Below are 23,324 nucleotides of genomic sequence, written 5' to 3' on the forward strand. Positions count from 1 at the left end.
TTAACTGTGGGATGACTCTGCCTAAAGAACAGCAGAAAGAATGACTGCTCTAGAACAAAATTCCATACAGATCTCTTACTGGTGAGATCAGCAGTGGCTGCTTTCTCCAAGAACTGATTTGCAACAAATTGCAGTAGCAAGTTTTCCAAGTAAAATGCATGCAAAATACCAAAGAGGGCCATTGGAGAAAAGTCTTTTTTTTTTTTTTTCTGTTATCAAACTAGAAAACAGACAGATAAAAAGAAAAAAGAAAAAAAAAAAGGAATAAAAATAAATAATAAAAAAAAAGAGAAAGTAAGTTCTGAAAAATTACTTATCCAAGGTACAGGTGGAACACTTCAATCCTGACATAAATAATAAGCACAGCTACCAGAGATTTCCTGTATTGCCAAAAATGCAGTGCCTAAAGCATTCACCTTGGAATATACCAAATCCTAATCATCTCACCCAAATAGGACAGCCTGATACTATCACTTGCTCCTATCCAGTAATAGACAACAAGTGTATTTTCAAGGCTCATACACACTAAGTGTAGAGCAGATGATCTCTTAACAGCCATTACACAGCCTGGGATCTGGGACCTTTGCTGGCTGCAACTCTGGTCCCTCTGACCAAGGTGCAGGAGGACATGAAGTGAGACCTCATTCTTCACATAGAGCATCACCACTGTGCAGTTCTTTGCTATGTTTGCTGGGTAATTCTGTATTCCTGAGCAAAAATCCCATTTAACACCCAAAAAAACCCTTTGTAGTTAGCATCTTACTGAAACAAGTAGGTTCTGTGCAAGTTTTTGAGTGATTAAATTGGTATTTTCAACACTTTCCCTATCAAATCTTCTTTAAAATACTCAAGTATCAGTTCTTAAAAGGAAACACTAGTTGGAATAAAATCCCACATTACTACATACACTGTGCAGTAGGACTACTTCAGCACAGCTGCACTTATATAATGAAAATTGTGAAACTGTACTTTGAAGATGATGTTCAGACTGGAAGGTTACTTATATTACTTAGGGAAGAGACACTGATTTTTAATCTCTGAAAAGCCAAAATGGAAAACATAATAACTAAAAATGAAGCTGAGGTGCAATTATTTGCCCTTTTCATAAATATCCTAAGTAAAATGCTAACAGTGACAGACTTTAAAAACACATACACAGTTAGCTTACATACATTCAAACACTTCATGTGTTCAAACTCAAGGACTAAATTCAGACTGCAAACATTTTACTGTCATTTAACAGAAAGTGTCATAGAATACAGCAGTATTGTTAGAGGGATATAAGACTGAGAATATAGAACTCCTTGATATAACTATGTATTTAATACTCATTTCAAATATTTTATATAAATCAAAATAAATTCAAAAAGTTTCTTAACTGTAAGTATCAAAGTAAATAATGGCAGAATCAGGCCACAGTTATTAAACATCATCTTTAAAATGACATCAACATAAATAATATGAAAAATCATTATTATAATTAAAATTTAAGGAACACCTTAAATTTACTATTTACAACATTTTAGTTTCTAACCGTGAATGTAAGAAAGATCACTCATATGATACTGTATGAGATACTTCTGAACACCTCAGGCTCTGTCAGTCCTCATGTAACCCTCTGGCTTCCAGTATTTTTAGAGTTAATTCTTCTTTTCAAGAAAGCAGAACATACCAATGCTCAAATAAAAACTGTGTTTTATGGAGTATACTGTTATAGTACTGATTTTCCACCATAGATTTTCCATCATAGAACTAACCCTTTTCTATTAAGGATAAAAAATTAGTTTGGTAATAAGATCATGGACAACGAAAGGGATTAAAATAAAGTTTAGGAGAAAAAAAGACATTTTGTACTGCCATAAAGTATGTAGGAAGTGAGAATAGCATCACAACATACTAGAGATGTGGGGGTTTGTTTATTTTATTACTTTTCTTATGTCTCCTGAAGCTGAAGAACTCCTAGAATAAACCATTAATTGTTTTATAAATTAACCTGCATAAACAGAGCTCAGGCAGTCAATGTAATTGCAAGGTGTAACTCTACAGTAGGTGAGCCACACAGATCACTGACTTGTAAGCAGTTCTTAAAACCCACTGCAACAGAGAGAAGAGAGCATACAGCTGTAACATCCTTTCCACATTATTAGGTAAACAAATTTTGATGTAAGAGAAAACCTGTATGTTCCCACTCGTCTCCACCTCCATACCAGTGTCATGGCATTCTAGGAGCAGTGAGCACACTGTGGGCCTGCAGCACAGAGCCACTCAAAGCCAACCCTAAATGTAGGGCTCGAGGCAGGGAGATCCTACTGTGCTGTCAGAGATAAAAAAAACCCAGTTACATAATCAAAACAACTGCAAATCTTCTTCGTGGATATCTGTGAAAAATCCAGCAGATAAAAGAGGGCTAACTCATTAGGCCATTACGGGTACGGCCGGAACAGGCCACACGTCTCATCTCAAGTGGCTAACCAGCTCCCTCCATGGGGCTGATACATCAAAGAGCCCACAAAGGCGTTTTTCTTCATGCTGCACAAAGTTAAACACTTGGATCTTTGTTGGAAATCTTTATTGTGCAGCTGCTGACTGCCAGCTTTGTTCCTTTATGAAGTCCCCAATTGCCACGCCATCATCACAGCAATGATATTACTTTGCAGTCCTCATTGCAAATATGTATGCAGAGCTGAAGTCTGTAGGCACAAGGCCACAAGCTCTGTAGTTAGAGCCAAAAGCCTGGGGTGCCTTCTGAAATACAACAGTGCTTTTCCTCTTAGTCTATCCTGCACGGCTACACCAGAAAGACCCCACCAGAGTCCTGAAGGGATGTAAATACACTGTAACTGCATTTTTCTTAATCTCAGCTTTTGAAAGCCTCTTGTATCCAGGCAATGACACAGGTGTCAGCAGGCAGTTTGGTATTAACTTTCTCATTCAATGATGTATAAGCTGTGAATTTTTCTCTCGCTTGAAAAAACAGAACAAAAAACCCTCAGACGTTAAAGAGAAAATATCACTGTCAAGTATTCTGTTTATTTTTCCTGTATGCCAGAATATGTTAGTTTATAGTTATATTCATAGATTCAGAATATTTTTAACAAACGTAAATGTCCCATGAATGTCCTCTTTTGAGCACAACCCACGTCATGCTCAAAAGCTCCAAACACATTACACTATTAATTACTCTGTTTTTCCTAATGATTATCATTTCCTCTGCTTTTCTAGAACACACATTGGCTTGTATCCTTCAATTAGGGACATAAGATACAAATGAAATGCTGAGGTAAAAAGATTTTTAGAGTATGTCAAACTAATCTAATAAGCAAGGAAAGAAAAAACACAGGTAAGACAGCAAGGAAGGCAGAAAGACAAGCAAGAATTTTTCAGGTTAAATGTATTTTCAAAATGTGAACATTTCAAACGACAAAAACTTGACTTGAAAGAAAAGCTTCCATGGGAAAAAGCAACACAGCTGGAGAAGCTAATGACCCAAACAGCAATTGGAAGGCCAAAGTTCATCTGAGCAGAATGTGAAAATACACATATAAGCAGTGTGCTAACCATACGCTCACACTACTGTGTAATGCAACTAAATGTATATAGTCTATTCCATGAACATGTGTGAAACCAATGACACATAGCATTTACTTCAGTGTTTTACAAAAGCTAACAATGAGAACCAGACACTGACATCTTGTAGATGTCCCAGAGAAGCTGAAGTACTCATATATTCAGTACTTCCAGTTAGAAATTCTAATTAGTGCCTGCTTTTCACAACAGTGCCATCTTTATGATTCCAGATCCTTTACCACAGAACTACTCAGCATGTTACATGCTCTGTTTTATTTGTGAGGTTGACTGTTTCACAGCTAATGAGACTTTGTTCCTGTCTTCCTAGAATTCCCTTAAAAAAGACAAAAGAAAAGAAAGAAAAAAACAATTTTTTCAATTTTTCAGGATCATAATGAAATCTAATTCTAGTTCTGAAATGTCTGCAGTCTCCTCCAACCCTGCTTCGTAGCATCTATAACTTTAACAAGTGTACTATTTATTCTATCATCCACAACAATGAAAATACTGAGAAGCTCAGGACCAGCATTATAACAGCCTGTGGTCAGGGTCTAAGTGGGCAGCATCTCAATGTTGTTTTCCAGACCAATCTCTGCTGTAGTTATTAGCTTGTTGATGGAACTCTTTCACAAAAACTCACAAGTCACTGATCTCTTAATATAGACTCCTAACCAAAGAGGGTTTGGGTTTAGCTTTAAAATTCATCAAACCCATTTATTCTCCTGATATGACTTCATTCTATAGCATACTAAACTGCCAAAAGTTAAATGTACCTCCTCTGTCCTTCTCATTTTTACTGTAAATATTTTGATACAAATGTATAATCTATAAACCAAAAGTATAATGTACAAATATTTACATTTTACAAATATATGTAGGCAATACCTGCTATATATATACTTACATACATGTATATACACACACACATATACATATAAATATTACACAGGTCCTAAGCTTCATGTTTATTTGTTTTACTGTGGTACTGCTGTATCTGGCAGCTGATCTGGGGATGACAGAACACACACAGCTCTGCACTACCTTCCAAGCAGCAGTTAATTCAATCTTTTCTGTTCCATAAAATCAAATAATGTGATAGCCACACAGAAACAGGTTAGCAGGAACATGAGTTAAAGCAACAGTGAGCAGATGGCTTTCTAGAATTAGTAATAAAATTTACCTTGTGTATGCATTTTAAACACGCAAAATTGAGAAACTACACATGAAATGGGTGTACAAAGAAGACTTCATCAGTGCTAGTCCTCACACTGTTTGCACTCAGCACTTGTTCCTCCACCAATCTGCTGCTTCTTTCCCTAGGAGGGGTGGTGTGACAGCAGCCAACTGACTCGGCTGCCACAGTTGAGGGCAATCCTCTGTCCAATCTTCCCCAGCACAGAGCTCCCTGTTAAGTTACCTGACTGAACCAGCTCGCAAACAAGGGACAGATCAGAGAAGAGTCTGTGCCCATACACAGAGAGCCATAAACTCATGACCTGGCATGGGTGCAAGCAATCAGCCCTTTCAACTAGTGCTAATCAGCTTAGCTTCCCTGCCAAATCATATACTGAAGTTCTGCTTCTTCACACTGTCCTACATTTTTTCTTAATTATTATTATTTTTCTACAATGCCTTACACTGGGACAACTTAACTTCAGAGGAAACCTGGACACAGCTACAAGCTAGTTAACATACAAGTAATATATGACAGTAAGTGAAATCAGGTCTTACAAGCATTTTAATTTCACGAGGTATAAGAAAAAAATAAATTGCTAGTTTTTGTTTTAGTTAGGTCGGTAAAACAATTTACAATCAAAGATTAAAATGCACACAATGAGGAAGGTGAATGGACAGAGATTACAGACTAACGCTCAAGTTTAAAGGAGCTGCAAGGCCAATAGGAAAGTTCACTTGCTTGCTCAGCACTAAGCTGCACCTCAGAGGAACAACTAATGCTGTACTTTCTCAAAAGTGGCTTCCTTGACTTTCTGAGGGCAGCAGAAGGTGGCACACACACAAATCCTGGAAGGCTGGGCAGAATGAGCAGCTGGAGATTTCTCTGGGGTTTTGCCAGGTCAGGACATGAAATCCTATCACACTTTCAGAAAACACAGAAGTTATTTCTGTCAGGATATTATCATCTGCAGAGGAATATCTTTTGCAAACTTCTATATATGATCAGTGAAACTTTCTGAAGAGTGTTCCACTGCTGGCTGAAACCCAGAGAAGCAGAAAAGTATTTTGGGGAAGAATAAAAAGAAAAAGGAAGTTCAACAGATGAAAAATCTGCACTCATAATTTCAGCCACTTCTTCAAACACCAGTCTGCTTAACCACCTTCCTTTAATTACTACACAGGACAAGCACATTAAAACCAAGAACAAGAACTGAGAAGACTATGCCGTTTCATCTTGCATGTTTATTTCTTTCACAATGAAACTATATTCATTTCCTAATCTCCAGTGCTATGTTGATCCTAGATGCTCCATAAAGCATGAATCAATGCCTAGACCACTGTTCCTTGTTAATAAATATCTTACATGTCACTGATTTAATCCTTTTCTAACAACTCTTTTTAGAGTTACTAATTTTGAAAAGACAGGAACATTTCCAAACAAAAACAGAATAGGCAAATAAGGTAACTAAGTATGGAATCAAAAGGCTAAAATCTAAGACATTCTCAGTAAACAAAATGGTCAAAGGTGAGGATTTTTATTGCTATTAATTATCATGTGTTAGCAAGAGGACTAGAAGAGAAATGGCTTATCCTGCAACTGAGATAAGATTCATACAACTTGAAATACATATTTATTTGCATTCTGATATATAATGGAACAATCAAATGTTTTTGAACTAGTAAATTGCTTAAGCAACTACTGCTGAAGTATCCAAGACAAAAACGTGTGATCTGTAAGGCCATCCACGTGTGTGGTGCATCTCACACCAGAACAGTAAACTACATGTTATAACAAAGCTGTACAGCAAGATACAAAGGATTCAGGTGAGGAATAAAGACAGCTGTAATTCAAGTTTCCAAATAAAAGCAAAGTGCTTATGGAGTCAAAGGAAATACACTGTGAAAATCAGTAGCCCATCCACAGCTTAAAAGCACCGTATGAGATGTCCTAAAACATCACAAATGGATGCCTTCAAAAAAGCAAAAATCCTCACTAAAGACCAATGCCACATCTGACATTTTATGTGGCAGATGGTTCAGATAAACCTCAAAGTAAAAAGGCAATGAAATGGCACTACTGCATGTGTTTAAACAGAAGCATTACACCGCTAATCAGTACAGTCAAGGCGATCAACAAGCAGGCACTATCTCTGGGTAGCTGGGCGATGGCTGAGGACTAGACAAGATAACTTCCACCTCCAACTGCACTGGATGTTGAAATACAGACAACTGAAGCCTACTCATGGGCTACTGTCAAACCTGTCTTAGACAAACAAGTGATAATGGATCTTATTAAAACTAACAGACATAATTATGGAAGCAAATAAACTCCTGTGAGAAGCACCGCAGACTGAAGAGCCACACCTAAAGCATTTGCCAAAGATCAGACTTTTCCTGAAGAATGAAGGAAAATGCACGGATCAGGACACTGGTTATCATTTGCACATGCAAATTACACAGAGTCTAAAAATGTGTAATGAGAGAATCTCAGCAGAAAGTGAGGAGAGGAAGGACAAGCCATCCCTCTGGCTCCCATAGCAACTGGAAGGCTGACACCAAAATGCTGAGAAAGGAGCAACACAGGCAGCACCATGCCTCACAACACTCAGCAAAGCCCAGTGGCCCCAGGAGACACAAACAGTTCATTTCATTGCCTATGATTAAAAGTAGAGGCCAGTCCTGTGCATACTGGTGGGCCACCTGGGTCAATGGGAAACTTCAATGGCAAATAAATAGCAGAGTTCCAAAGTAGAGAAACTTCATTAATATGCATCTTGAACCAGGATGGAAAAAAGAACTGCCAGTCTTAGAAAACATTGCTGATATCAAAGAACACTGAAGCAAAGTCTGAAACAAAACAAAAAAATTCAAAATTCCTCAGAGCACACTGTGACCAGAGCAAACATCTCTTGGGGAAAGCAGCTTGGCCTAAGGCAGTCTCAGAAGCATAATTACAAAACTCCTGTGTGAAATGATGAGGGAGATGAATGAGACTATCAACTCGAAGATTCCAGTGCCAAAGGAAAACTAAAAGATAACAAAAGTCAATCCGCTGCATCAAAAACTGAGTCTGACATATATTCCAACGCTCTTCAACCTGCTCATAACCCACAGCACAAAGGGGAAAGATTAGGCTGTTCCATGCAAATCTCCACCATCTTTCAAAGATAAACTCATCAAAAAGTTTTTCCTGTTTCACTGATGCTGTCCAGAAATCAAAGAAAATGGTCAAAAAAAAAAAAAGGGGGAAGGGGGGGGGGGGGAATTTCCCACAGCCAGTTCCCAGTTTGCACGCTCCCACACACTTTATCCCAATAAAAAGACTGGACCAGCCAGCCCAAATACTGGTTCAGACACAGCCAGTTTAACCTAGCCAGGATGTCCTGAATTATTATGGAAAAGAAAATGTGAAATTTCCCCCCCACAAAACAGCAAGATAATCACCAAAGCCCTCTTTGCGGAAGACCTTCTAGATACCAAACTCATCATGGTTTGAGATAAATCCCAAAAACTAGCATGAAGATACCTTACTGATCAGATACACAAAACTAGAGGGTCACGTTCTTCTCTGTATTAGCTTGCTGTGACTGGGAGCAACCACTAATCCAAAGGGCAATAGCAGTATCATAACTCTTTTAACTGTCATGGTAAGGAAGTGATCTAAACTACTGATGACTTCTTGGAAACTGAAAACATGCATCTCCTTAGCCAGTCTGCAATACACAGCCACACCTGTAACTTTTTCAAAATATGACCTCACCTGGTTCCATAGTCAGTGGAGTAGGACAATCAAGAGACTGCAACACTGATTCTAAGTGCTGAATTTTCACAGCTATCCCAGAACTGATCCATACAAAACATGTCAGAAAGGCTCAAGGAAATGAAGATTTAGTGACTCCAGAAATCGTGAGAACAGAAGTTAAAGTTCAGTAAAATGTGGAATTATTGTATGTTTTTGTTTGGTTTGTATTTTCGGAGATGAGTCATTCAAGTGACCTATTTACATATTGCACCAACACTGAAAACAAGTTTACACTGAAATGGTTCTTGGTTGCCATTGTATGCAGAAGACGTCACACCATCTTTAACTACAGATGATGAGCAGATAAAAAGCAATTGCCTTAGGTTAAACAAAAATAAGTAACTAAGCTTTTTCATGGAGAAAAATAGCCGAGAAGAAGGGCGGCCTAAGCCACTAGTTTAACAATCAATCATCAGCTTAAAAGTTCAGAAGGAGATTAAGTCAATGAAAAACCATGACTCAGACTTGACATGCTGCCACTACAGAATTGCTCAGAAACTTGTAACTGGTTCCTTATTTGTGATATCAGCATCTAAGCTGAACTCCTTCATGGATTCTAGCTTCTTATTCAATTATTAAAAAAAAAAAAAGCTGCATTTTCTCCACTTTGAGCTAACAACCTGTAATTTTACTCTTAACATCTCAAAATAGCTTTGATTGACTTTAAATTACAAAATACTCTTATTCTAAGATGATTCTAAGCAAAACATTCCTGCAACTCTGACTTTATTCTGAAACACGCAAAAATCCCTTCTTGAGTAAAAACATATTCCCTAACTAGAAATTACACAGTCATGGCATTCAGAAAATGATTTTGCTTTTCTTTGGCTGACTGTGACAAGCTACTACTGATCATTTCACATAACAGAGATTAGTGAAGCAGTAGAAACATGCCTAATTCTTCACAAAAAAAAAAGAAATTCTTCCTTTTCACAAATTCTTACTTCCCTTCCTACCAGCCCTCCTCGCTCTATAATCAATTCCCCATCATAACAGCTCCAAGACCTTCGGAAAAGGATGTTTCAATGGACAAAGTGGTGGATGTTATGCCTTACTGAAAGAAGTTGATACAACGTTGGTTTATGTGCCTCTTTTTTTTTTTTTTTTTTAATTATTACCCCCGCAAGTATAGTTAAACAAAAAGAGCATTTCACAGCCCAAGTGGTGAATTTTCCGTTTGCCAAGGAGCAGAATGGGCACACTGCTAACAGATGCAGCCTACCCTGTCAGATCAGGAACTCTTCAGAGAACCCACAGAAAGAACATTCTTCCTATCTCACACGCAGCCCTCATCAGTTGATGAATAAAGGCAAAATAACTACTGAGTACTAGATATGCTGTACCAAGTTATCTTGCTGAAGATCTGTTTTCAACTGGAGGAAAGTTTAGAGTTGCTAAGTTTGGGGGCAAGGTCACGAATTGTTGCAAAACTGATGACACAAGCCTGGCTCAGAGATGAAAACAGTGTAAAAATTATGGAAGTGAAAAGATCCTACTTAGTGGTAACTTGGTGACGTTAACTCTCAGCTCCAGCAAACCAGGTGGGAAAAGACATGTGCCTGGGAGGGTCCCAGAGAAAGCCAAAGAGGACAAAGCTAACATGCAACAAGCAGCCATCAATTCAAGCTTTTTAAGCATCCTGAGAATGCCAAAAGTCATCAGCAACAACTCAGCACAGTGCATGAGTAAAGCAATGGCCTGCTGATTCCTTATAGCAAATCCATGCTTGGAGCAGACATTTTTAAGTGGTGTGATAAAAAATTCTTATCTCTACAAGAAAGTGCAGATTAGAGAAGATTTTGGCAATCCTGGAAAGGGGAAAAATCCCAGTGTTATGCTTACAGATCCTTTCAGCTAATGTAAATTAGCAGAGTCAAAAAACACTGAAGAAAAACTTCTGCCTATATGATCAGAGAGAAGCTAAACATTAAAAACCTGCTGAACACTGAGCAAACACATTCCAGCACAGCAGAGTCTAACAAGCATCTGGCAAAATGGCAAAAGGTTAATCTCTATAGCTGCATCAGTGAGGAGGATATTAAACTAACAACAAACAGCAGAAAAGAGGCTAGTAAAAAGAGATTTGGTTCAAGATGAGCACACTGTGAGTACACAGAATCAGCATGACAAAAGCAGCAGACTTTTTCCTCCAACTGCTTACATACTAATGATTAGGAGTAGGATATATTACAGAATAGCAAGTAAAAGACCTCAATCCATACAGTTGATGATTCAGAATAACTTGGATTCTGAATGTGGAAGAAGTTATAAGCATAACTATTACAGGAAAAAAAAACCATAACCAGAAACAGTGAATTAAAATTTAAAATTCTTTTAAGAACTTTTACACAGATATAGAATTAGAAAGGACAAAAAAAAAAGAAAAAAAAAAAGGACAACTTTGACTAGAAGTGCAACTTGATTCGGCGGCAACGTGAAAAGATTCAAAATAAAAGGTAACAGAACCTGCAACTGAGTGACAATGAAAAAGAAGTCTGCAGATGGGAGGAATGCCAAAACTGCTAGCAACAGTACAGGTCCATGACTGAATGGACAGATGGATCATGCTCTGAGCTTCACTTTAAAGGAATCTCTTTCTTACCACTTATTGTGCTTTCAGGACTTCCAGGGCATTAATTCCATCAGGATAAAGTTAATTTTTGTGACTCAGGAATCACTCTAAATCAGAGTGAAAGAAAAACCTACTCTGAACTTCCAGGGAACTAACGTTCCAGTCCATCCCTCATCTAAGAGTCCTATTCCTCACCTTCAAAATAAAAATCAAATAAATAAAAAACACTTTAAAAGGGAAGGAGGGCCCACTTTTCCAAGATCTCCAAGAGACTACATGCTATTAGGATACATATGTGTCTGATGTAGTCTTATCACTGGCCAACAAGAATAGTCCTCAGCACCAAAGGGATGGAGTGCTCCTAGCCCCAAAAGACAACCAACATCTCGGCTGTTATGTGTCAAAAACAGAAATTCTGGTAAACATGCAGACTCAAAGCTGTGGAACAGAGGTTTGCAATCCATTGTTAATAGCACAGACATCCGAATTAATAAACCAGTCCTGGAACTAGAACTGCCTTGGCTGAACAAGTACAACCACAGTGCTCGGCCCTACCCTGTCTTTATGACAGTGAAATGAAGAGAAAAATGCATAAACCAAAATAAAAAACTAGGTTGCTAAAACTGAAGAAATCAGGAAGCTGAGAATGACCTAGGCCATTAGCTATATTAGTTTGAGAGCAACTACATCTCTTCTGCTCCTGATGGCAGAGGTGTCTAAACAAATGTAAACTGTACAGGACTTAGAATCAAAGAATCATTAAGGTTGGAAAAGACTCTTAAGAGCATCTAGTCCAACCATCAACCCGTGTCTTTGACAGCTCTAAACCATGCCAGTCAGTGTGACACCTTTTCTTGAGCATTTCCAGGAACAGCAATTCCACCACCTCCCTGGGCAGCCTGTTCCAGTACCTCACCTCTCTTTCTGAGAAGAATTTTTTCCTAATATCCAGCCTGAACATCCCCTGGCAAACTTAAGTCTGTTACCTCTTATCCTAACACTAGCTGCCTGGGAGAAGAGGCCAACCCTCACCTACACAACCTCCTTTCTGGTTACTGTAGAGAGCGATAAGGTCTCCCCTGAGCCTCCACTTTTGCAGCCTAAACAGTTCCCTCAGCCACACCTCATAAGACTTGTGCTCCAGAACCTTCACCAGCTTCACTGCCCTTTGCTATCATTTGCAACGATAGCAAAGAAAGCTACTCTTTAATGTAATGGTCACATGAAAAAGGGCCTCCAAAGCACGTACTGTAGTGAGTTCACTGTCTTGTAATGCAACAGCTGGAGAAAACTGATGGATTAATTCTTCTCCTGAAACCTACTGCTGGCTTCAAGTCCACGTTCAGAACATCCTCATGAGTAATAGCTTCATCAGTCTCTAGAAATGGAATCTGGTCCTGGTATCTTCAATGACTTTTTCAGTTGCTCGATGCTTTGCCTAATTGATGAAGACCACCCAGTTGAAAAAAAGTGAAGAAAAGACAATGTGGGCTTTTTTCCCTTTCTGAAAAGGTCAAATCCCATTCATCTAACAGAGTTAAGAGATAGTATTCAGAGAGCAGGGTGGGCTTTACCTGCCTCCTGATCCAGGACAACTTCTTAGCCCCTTTCACGATGGACAGCAAGCCTTAACTGCAGAACAGAAGCAGAAAGCTTGTCTATTTCATACAAGACCTGTAAGTGTGCTGGACTGAGTTACAGACAGAAGATTTTCATGAAACCTCTCTGTAGTCATTTTTTCTATTCTTTGAGATTCCCAGCCTCTCACCAGTTGCAAAAAGAATACATCCTGAGTGTATTCTCTTCTCTTAAACACAATACAACACTGGCAATGTCCATGTGAGAAACGCTGCCACCACAGATGGAAGACAGCTCAAAGCAGGCTGGTTTAGTACTATTAGAAACATAAGACTGGAACCAAAAGAAGAAAAAATGTTTACCACATTCTGAAAAGGAAAAAGCCCTGCAAGCTAATATGCAGGACTGAAGGAGGATCAAAAGGAGAAAAAGAATGAATTTTTAACAGGAACATTTAGACTACTTTTTGTTTTTATCTTGTCTAATAACACAGCCAGATCCCCTACAAACAGTATGTCAGTTCTTTGTTCATCTCAGTACAACTGCATATGCTACAAATTGACCCAGCGCTGCTTTTCAACAACTCTGCAGTTTCACCTTGGGAACAGTGTGATGATTCACTCACTTCAGAACATTTCAGTTGTATGGATGTGTCGTCTGGATGACACAGAAAAAGTTCTCTTTTCCAAAAAGTCAGATAAACAATTACTTTTGAGAACTTTTTTTTTTTTTTTTTTTTTTTTTTAATAAATAAATACAACTTCAATGACAGAAATCAATCTACTTGTCTGGTATATTGACATGTCCTTATATTGTCAAACATCACTTTTCTTAATTGGGTTTATTGTTCAAGAAACTGGAAACGACAAACACATAACACATTCAAAAAAAAGAAAGAGAGAAAGAAAAAAAGAAAGAAAGAAAGAAAAAGAAAAAGAAAGAGAAAAAGAAAAAGAAAGAGAAAAAGAAAGAGAAAGAGAAAAAGTAAAAGAAAGAGAAAAAGAAAAAGAAACTAAGAATAGCAGTAACAGTAAAAATGAGGTTTCTTGACTTTCCTAGAAGTCTTCTTGTTCCCACTGAGGACCATTTGTGCTGCAAGAAGCTGCCCTGAACAATCCAGTCTCCTACCCTCAAAAACGTTTCCTGCAGCCAGGAGGCAAACAGCACTAATTCCCTGTTCCTCAAAGCTGGCTGGCAGAGAAACTGTAAGCACAACCAATATCAGTGCAACCCTTTGGAGATTTTCAAGAGGTTGTAAATACTTCCTTTGAGTGTGTAGTACTGTGGTCAACATCTTATCAAGCTGTCTTTTTCCAGAATCTAAGGATAGCAAAACAACCCAGTGTATAAGCTGTACGACACAGCCACTGGCTATTACCATGATCACTCTCAAAGACCATCTGAAATCTGTGCCCAAATGCTGACTTCTAATTAGTCTAAAAAGAATCCCCCACTATCATTTCAGCAGTGACTAAATTAGAAGATCATGGGGATAGAGAACTATAAAATTAAACATTTTATACGAAAGAAGTTATTTACTAAAAAAAAAAAGAAAGAATTGTCTGATTTTATTAGATAAAGTATCAATAAATTTGTTACATATCAGTCACATTCTATACAGCAGCATACTTGAGTAAACCAAAAATAATAGGTATGACACAGGTGAGGACACTATTAGCAACTGGAGCGCAGCTTTCACTTACCAGGAAACACTCCAACTACCACCAGCTTAAAAACACAACGTTGGCTGTCAAGACACAGTATGAACCAATTTTGCAAGCTACAGACACACGTGTGACTTCAGTCTTACACTACCAGAGACAGGTTTTCAAAAGTCATTTTCCGATGAGAACCTGTGACAAGAAGTTTTTCTATTCTAAATAGTTTCCAGACCAAGGCATGGCAAACTGCTTCTCGGGTTTTAACTGAACTCTTGCTCTTCTAACACAAACACACTTTGGATAATGTGATGGTGACTGTTTCCTGACAATGAGCAGACTTTAACACTAAGAGCAAGGCACTTGGCTCTCATTATATATTAGTTGTTACGCACAGGTTCCACTTCTCCTCTTTCCAAGGTTTGCCACATGCTCCAACCAGCTCTGCTCCCCTCACATTTACACCATCACAGATCCCTCCTCTCTGCACAGAGATGTGCACCTCATTCTTTTCCCTGCCTGCTTCTCAGCATCCCCATCTCACACCTCATACACCTGGTACCAAACAGAACCCCTGAACTTGTAAGTACTGCAGCAGCAGGCAATGAACAGCAAGCAGGGAAGGAAGGGTGTTCAGGTCAGGACCACAGCATGGACTCTCACAACCCTGATCTTCATGTGGGTGTGATGCTAACATTGTCAGTCCAGCAGAAGGGTAGCTGGGAAGCATGAGCACCTGAAGGGCTCTCCTGCACAGACTGCAGCAACACCACCCATAGGTGCTTTAGGAAAGCATCCTTCTCCTTGCTTTCTCCTCCTCTTTGGGGAAGACAGAGAAAAATCAGGCACCACTGTGAGAAATACAGGCTGTGGGGTGATCCAAAGATGAGAAACATAACATAATTGGTTCTGGTAAAGGCAGGCCTATCTGAGGGAGCTCCTTGGTGCTGCTGCTGATAGCAGATCGATATGGCCAAGGAAGGAAAAGTGAAGCTTTGGCAGCTTATTAACAGAAGTTATCTTCTTAGAGTTATGCCACAGATCACAGGTTAGGTCCTCCCCCACCACATCCACATGGTGTGAAGAAGCAGATATTCAGCACTCCAATGGATGAAATCTATGCAGATGTCTACATGTATGCATGAAGTAAACACACAATAAAACTAGCACTGCATAAGCACACCTTACAAGGTCTGCTTCCCTTGCTGCACAGTAGTGTAATAGGATGCATTTTGAAGGACCAGCCACAATCAATCCAAGCGCTTCTCTTCTTTTCGAGGACTAGCAGATCAATAGCCACATGCTCCAGGCAGGTCAAAGCAAAGAGACAGAGCATGACAGGTGCAGCCCTCCCAGAGGCTGGAGGAGCAGCGCTGCAACTGCTGATCTGCCCCACCACACCATTCCAAGGTCATTCTGTGGCACCTCATAACCCCAATACACTCAGCTCCACCAACACGCAGCAGGATGGCGGTGGAGCTGTGTTTGTAAATTTCTGCGGGAGACACAGCCCTCGTATTTGCCCCCAGGGAAAGAGCTGATTATGTTAATTGCCTCTTTAAACTTGGTCAAGTCATTGAAACTGCTCTGACAAAGTTTTGCTACATGTAAAATCAGGGTGCTCTTTTACAAACCACTTTCACAGCTCAGGACTGAAGATTATTCATATATGTTATTACTTTGACATTATTCTTGAGGGAAGAGGTAGCTGAAGCTGGGAATGAGATCTCCACGAAGTCTCCAGCCTCCAAATTGCAGCCTGACCAGAACCCAAACTGAATGGCTTCTGCCAAAGCCAAACATCACCAAAGTTCCTTGAAGCAAGGAAAACCTGAATTGCACTCTCCCTCACAAACCACAACCAAGCAGCGGCCTCACTCCAGATCGCAGCACCTGGAATCTGAGTGAGCATGGCAAAAGCAGGCATTTCCCTCTCTGGGAGTTTTTCTAGGGCAAATTGGAGGATCAATGACTGGAAGCTGGTGCTGGGAACCACAGTGCTGCTGGATGTTAGAAAGCCTTCATTCAGGGAACTGTCAGACCTGGCACCATTTACAAGCAGCAGTGTCAGAACAAAACCTTTGTGGAATCTCCCCGTATTTAGAAAACAGATTCCCAACCTGGAGTCGCTATACATCTCAGGCTTTACTCCTGGGCAGCAGCAATGTCAGTGAGGCACAGAGCAACCTGCACTCAATCACAGGAGCGCAGTGCAACCCCACCTAGCCACACCGGAGCCATAGCTTTACCTGTGCCCCGTGGCAATCCACGCACATTTCCTCAGTAATCACTGAGGCACAGTAAGGAGTAGCAGAAGGGATGTTCCACCCACTCTTCGGCGCATCCAACTTTATTTGGTACTACAGTAACTGCGCAGGGGACACTCCTCAGCAGGCAGAGGAGTTTGCCGGCCACAGGGCAACGCGGGGTGGGTGCACTGCCAAGGAAAGGTGCCGCTTAGACATCGTGAGCTGGGCAGGCAGCACCACGAGTCCACACCCAGCGGCCCCATACAGACCACACTGCACTCAGGATGAACCTTCTCCTCCCACAGACCCGAAGGCCAGGGAGGGCCTCGGCCTGTTGCAAAACGTATCCCTCTCCTTCCAGCCCACCTCAAACACAGCCCCGCAGCCTTCGAGCCCCCGGGATCCGCTCCGCTGCCAGGCGCCTCATGGAAGGAACACCGACATCCATTTTGGGAGCGCGACAGCGCAGTCCTGCTGGCAAAGTTTGGGACCCTGTCCCAAGTTCAGGAGAAGAGGACGGTGAATGAAGCGAAGGCAACGGACGTAACGCAGACGAACGGATGGGCGAGGTGCAGAAGCCCGAACGCTACTGCACGAGGAATTTCCGAACCCGCCGCGCGGAGCGGGCACACCGGGCCGGGGAGGGGACGGCAGGCCAAGGAGAGCGAGACCGCTTCATCCCACGCCGGCTCCCCGCGCAGCTCCGGGCAGGCCCGGCCCGCAGCTCCGCCGAGCCGAGCCCGAACGCCCGGCCCCAAGGCCAGGGCCGCGCCGGACCGGGGGCTGCGGCCGGTTGCCCACCTGCCTGCCCGCGGCGGCCGTCCGCTGCCCGGCTCCGGCGCCCGGGAGAGGAGGAGGAGGAGGAGGAGGAGGAGGTGGCGGCGGCGATGGCCGCGGGGCGGATGGCGGAGTCGGTGCCGCCTCCGCCGCCCCCCTCCTCCACTCCATCCAGCCCCGGCGCAGCGGTGCCTCGGCAGGAGGGCGCCCGGGGGTCGGCGGAGTCCCTGCCCGGGGCCGCGCCGCGCCGGCGGGAGGGGGGAGAGCGGGGAGGAGGAGAAGCGGGACCAGAACCCGGACATCATGGCTGCGGCAGCCCCCTCCCCTCCGGCCGAGGCTCGGTTCCCCCGTCCCGCGGCCGCCCTACTCTCGCGGCGGAGGGGCGCGGGGCCGCCCGGCGGGCCCCGTTACCTGCTTCCCGGGGACGCTTCGGAGCCGCCTCCAACATCGGCAAACACTAAAGAGAACTGACCCCGCCGCCGCGGCGGCCGCCGCCGGCCCCAACCACTCCGCCCCCCCCCGGCGCTCCCGCCGCGGCCCCGCCGCGCCGCCGTCCCGCCGCCCTCCGCCCCGCGCCCGCCGTCGGCCTCGCCCGCCGCCCCGCCATCCCCCCTCCGGCCCCCGGCGCCCGCGGCGGGTTCCCGGCGCAGCTCCGCGGCCTCGCTCCCCCCCGCTCCCGCAGCACGAATGGCCCCGTCCGCATCCCTTCCCGGCCCGGCGAGGGCGCGCAGCGCCTCTAGCGGCAGCAGTACCGCGGGAGCCGGTGCCGCCTGCCCGCTGCCCCCCTTCCTGCCGCGCCGCTGGGGCCGGTTACGTCGGGCCCTCCGCGGCGCCCCCGGGTAGGGACGAAGCGGAGCGGACTGGACGCTGCCAGTACCGTGCAGGCGCGAAGCCCCAGCGGCCCCGGCCACTGAGTCGGCGGCGGCACCGAGCGAGGAGCTCCGCTATCCGCGTGTGCTGCAGCAGGGCCGGCTCCTCGCGAGGCGGCCGTACGAGAGCGGCGTAAGCACAGAGAACGCGGACGCCCGCAAGTTCTCAGCGGGCGGACGGATGAGCCCGGTAGCGCTCCGGCGCTCGCCCTGCTGCGCCCGCCGTCCTTTTAACTTCACGGTTCTTTCAGTTTCGCGCTAGAGAGGAGCCCCCCCCCGGGGAGAATCAGCTTTTACTCCAGCTGCGTTATCGTCCGTCTGAGCGGCAGCTGTCACACGCCGAGCTGCTAGCTTTTACCTCCTCCGAGAGCAGCCCTGCAGCGCTTTACCTCTCCTTTCCTCCCGTTTTCCCCCGGCCGTAACCCGCCCCCTACCGACAGCCCGGCCCATGCCGACGCCGCTGCCTGCGCGCTAAGGCATGCAGGCAAACCTACGTGCGTGGCCAGGGGAACGAACGGCGTGAAGAGATACGGGGCGAGAGGAGAACGGCTTTTGTAATTCGGTTTTATTCATCTCGCTCTGCCTCCAGGCGCCCAACAGCCCTGCTTTCAGGCTCCTCGCCTCTCCCAGGCAGGAGTGGCGAGAGGAAAGCTGAATGTGATTAACACGACTGATGTCAGCATCTCAGTCCGTACGGATTACGTGGTGTCCGATCAAACCACGGCTCCTTGCAGCAACACACACGGTGAAGAGGAGTGCAACTGCTGCAGCTGTTACCTATTGCCCTCGTGGAGCAGTGGCCACAGGCCCGGAGGCCCCAGGCAGCAGCAGTGGCAAAACCTCGGTTTCCCAGGCAGGAGCTGCCCAGGGAGGCTGCAAACCCCTTCAGGTTATCAACACTGAGCGCTGCTTTTCAAGGGCTTCCAACCAACAGCAATCCTACGGTTCTATTACCAAAGCATCGTCCCTAGTGCCATCTTTCAGGGCTTTGCTTGTCACTTACGCAATACAGGGCTGGGCAGGAAAAACAAAATGGAAAGCACTCTGTAATGCCAGATTTAGGCTGAACCATTTCTCAGCAATGAAGCCTTCCTTTAAATTAACAATAAATAGAAAAATAAAAGTACTGAGGCACAGGTGAAATAAATTAATTTCTGACTATCTTGGAACATCAGATGCATCAAATATAATTTTTGAAACCAACAGATATCTGCTCATGATCAGAACAAAGCTGAAGTTTGCATTTCTTTCAGCATCTATGCTATTCCATGGAATTATTTTAAAACCTCGTCTTGAAACCAAGCAGGGAATTGGTGTGGCATGATGATGGATGGACCTCAACCAGTTTCCCATGTGCTGGGGATATAACTGCACCCTAATAGCGCACCCCCAGACATGTTGTATATGTTTGTATATAGAAACAATTTATACATCAAGTACACATACTGATGCTTAGTGACAGGATGGTGTTATGAGTACCGAGGTGACAGGGAGGTTTTATTCACACTAACAGAACACTACTGTGACATAATTTGTTTAAATACACTTTTGGGAATGCAGCAGTTGCTAAGACAGCTTTATACACACCCTTGATTCAGCTGGGGCAGCTTGTCATCTTCCTTTCTCATTCATCCATTTAGTTTTCTGACATTCCTTACCTTGTATTTCATGTGAGAATTGAGCTCAAGAATACAGTAGGATATAATTCCTTATGTACTCTTCTGTTGTAATATATAATGCAAATATTTTTCGTGAGGCTACTACAAAAGCTTTTGCACAAGCAAAGGTCATTTAGAAGCTGGATCACGACAGATTCTATAAAAGTTTGTTTGCTTTTACTTACAGCAATTTTAACTGACTGTTAGCTTGAAGAACCCTATCGCACTGTATCTAAGCTTTCAGCAGTCTGTGTTTCCAGCAAGCTCCTAGCATCTCCAGTCTGCGCTATTAATATTCAACATTTGTATGATAACGTCAAACAGGTAAAAACTTAGTTTAAAAATGTTGAATTTCTTAAAAACAAACTCAGATGAATCTCATATCTTAATACATTGTGTCAAAAATAGTATAAATCTGAAAGAAAACTGTATACAAATAAAAAAAAAGCATGTTTTATCCAAAAACTTACCAGGAATCATTTAAATTTTCTGTACCTTTATGATTTTTTCCTTCTACCGTAAGATACACGATAAAAGCCAGTCAGTATCTCTAGTAAGAACAACTTAACGGAATCATTAAAAAAAAATCTTGATTTTTGACAGTAAGAGGTGCCTGGTTCATGCATACATCCACTTTACTTCATATGTACACAATGAGAGTGCTGTGACTTGCCCAACACTTTGTCATCAACAAATGTGTTTTTATTCCTCAACAGATCCCATGATGTGCTCCAAAAAAGTCCACCACACAGTGATGTATTTAACAAGAAAGATGGACAGAACTACAGAAGCAGGTGCATGCTTTCAACGTACACATCAGAGCAGTAGAACTGGTTGGAAGGGAGCTCTGGATGTCATCTGCTCTACAGCCTCTCAACTCCTTCAAAGTAGGGCCAGTGTTAAAGTTGGATGTGGCTTTGAGTCCAGCAGGTTACTCAGGGCCTCGCTCAGTTTACTTCTGCAAACATTTGAGGATGGAAATTTTACAGCCCCCCTTGCAGACCTTTTCAGGCTTTGATAAAATGTTTATTTTTAGCCCTACTTTTAAGATGTACATTTATGAACAATGTATGTTACACAAGTGCCTAAAACCAATATTACCTTGTGTAGGACACAGAATGACAGACATGAACAAACCATGATACAACTGAAAATTTTACAAATACGATACAGAGCTTTCTCAGCTAATGGAAACTGTTCTTCATTTTCCAGTAAAGACTTGTGAGCAGCAAACTTTTAACCACTCACACATCATCTTTCATGATTCACATCTAAAATGTGAATTCCCTACAGCAGATGAATCACACAATCACTTCCAGAATCAAAATGAATTAGAACTTGTGCTTGTCATTGTATATTCAATGCTCTTCATCACTTCCAGTTAATTGCACAAGTCTGAGGTCCTCCATTCTTTTAAAAATATCATTATTCAAGAACACACCACCAAAGTGAATCCAAACAAATCTGACTCTGCTACCACCAGCTTGCATCTAGTTTTCTCCACGTGAAGGTACAATAGGCAGTTCTTCATTACTTGGCCGTTGACCCAAATCCAGACTGCTTTGCAGGTAGAATTGCATTTCCCTGAAATTATTTGTTTGCATTGTACTCATACATCAGTGCTGGAAATAATCAAGCCCTGCCTAAATAAATACTTTGCCCTTTTAATAATACTAGTGAAAATTTAAAAAAATTATACTGGCAAATTATTTTATAGTACATAGTAGTAATTGCACTCATACATTAAGAAAACTACACAGTATTAATTATTCTAGCTCACGTATCCAAAACTGCAATAAAGCAGTAGGCCTAAACCTCTACTTTGAATTTACACATTTAATTTGTTTTGGGTTATAAAGACATGACTGGCTTTGTGTCAGCTATTTGCATCATCACACATCTTCCTAATTTATTTTCTACACAAGGAACTGTAAGAACTTCATGTACAGTCATCCCACCTTCTTATAACTGAAGAGAATGTTATGCATATTCATGCACATCTAGGTATTAGGCAGGGTAACTGTATGAACTTGTGTGCGTGTATTCAGTTACTGCAGACAAGTCCACCACCTACACTGAACACAGAAAACTTCTCATATTTCTAATGTTTTCCTCACATTTACAAAAAACTAGCTTTGGATTATCTCTCTGAAACACAGACCATAATGTTTTAGGAGTAAAAGAAAAAGCTAATTCAGGTTAATCAGTGCCTCAAATCTCCTGACTGCAGGCAGTGAAGACAGATGTAACTATCTTGATGAATTACTGAGAATAATACAAGAATTACTAACCTAGAGATCATAGTGTGTCTGCTTCTGAATTAGAAGGGTCTGTTACTTATTATGTTGCCTTTACTCATGAGAAAAGTATGGGAAAGCCAAAGCGTAATCATAAGCCAAAGCAGCAATAGATTCTGTAATTAAAAAATAAATTGCTGTTTACAAGATTTTTTTTTTCCCCTTCCCTTTACTGATAGCATTCTGACTATGTAAAGAGGCCTTTGAACAAGTCCAGACGTGGTGCTGTTTTCACTGATGGTGTTGCAAGAAAGCATCGCGCCCATCTTGAAGTGCTTTGGTTTCTAATTATTGCCTCATTGCAGACAGATCACAGCAGCACACTTCAAAACACACACAAAGCCACACTCCCAAGAGCAGAGCTCTGTCTGCACACCAGGGTCCATACTAAGAACGCTGGCCACGCTGGTGAGAGGGTGTACCTAACCATCACCATACCTACTACATTTTTCAAATCAAAGACTTCCATAGACTAAGTCACCAAAAAGAAGAAGGAATCTGAGCTTTTAAAATCTTTCAGTTCAGGCCAGTGTTGCACATCAAAATTAAATATTTTACTCATAGCAAAATATGTTTTTGTACTGTAATAAGTTGACCTGAAGTAGATTTAAGAGATCACAACTAGGCTGAACATAAGCAAATCAGTAGAAAGGTGCTTTCCATAATGCACAGAGTGTTTGTTTTTCAATCCAGCTATGCAAGGTAAACTAATAAAAAACACGCTGTGCACTACATTAGCAATCTTAACTACCTTGCTGTGGTATGGATTATACAACTGACAAAGCCTAGTCTTCCTAAAATACTCCTTTTATTGCAGGACAGTGAATACACCCCGCAACAAGTTGAAAAGGAATTATATTTTCCAGTGACATTAAACCATTCACTGGAAAAAAAAGAAAAAAGACATAAGGCAATTGGGCAAGGTTATAAAATTATACAGTAATTCAAAGCTATGTGAAATGAGTAAGGCTCCAAATGACTGTTTTCTTGGAACAAGGACTATCTTAGTCATACATGAATTCACACAATAAGAAACCCTCTGTACACAACAGTATGTGGACTTTTCATATAGGAAAAAGCGTTTTATACTCCCAGAAATAAATAAATCAAAAGTTACAAGT

The 23,324-nt window shown here is 42.2% G+C and overlaps 1 protein-coding gene across 9 annotated transcripts in view; it reads right to left on the minus strand.

The window, feature by feature from the left end:
* Nucleotides 1-18,676, minus strand: part of STAU2 (staufen double-stranded RNA binding protein 2) — a 165,912-nt gene extending 147,236 nt beyond the window's left edge. For 4 of the 9 annotated variants that reach the window (XM_031604845.2, XM_031604843.2, XM_090137722.1 and 1 more), the window contains exon 1: nucleotides 17,791-17,896. The gene's annotated coding sequence lies outside the window, so the exon portion shown is untranslated. Of the gene's footprint in view, nucleotides 1-16,968; nucleotides 17,331-17,403; nucleotides 17,767-17,790; nucleotides 17,897-18,256; nucleotides 18,401-18,606 lie in introns of those variants that run through there. The other 5 variants (XM_090137718.1, XM_090137719.1, XM_090137720.1 and 2 more) reach the window with 5 other exon arrangements.
* Between the last annotated feature and the right edge of the window lie 4,648 nt (nucleotides 18,677-23,324).

This window comes from Phasianus colchicus, chromosome 3 (genome assembly GCF_987193195.1).
Source record: "Phasianus colchicus chromosome 3, bPhaCol1.hap1.1, whole genome shotgun sequence".
In the NCBI taxonomy this organism is placed as follows: domain Eukaryota; kingdom Metazoa; phylum Chordata; class Aves; order Galliformes; family Phasianidae; genus Phasianus; species Phasianus colchicus.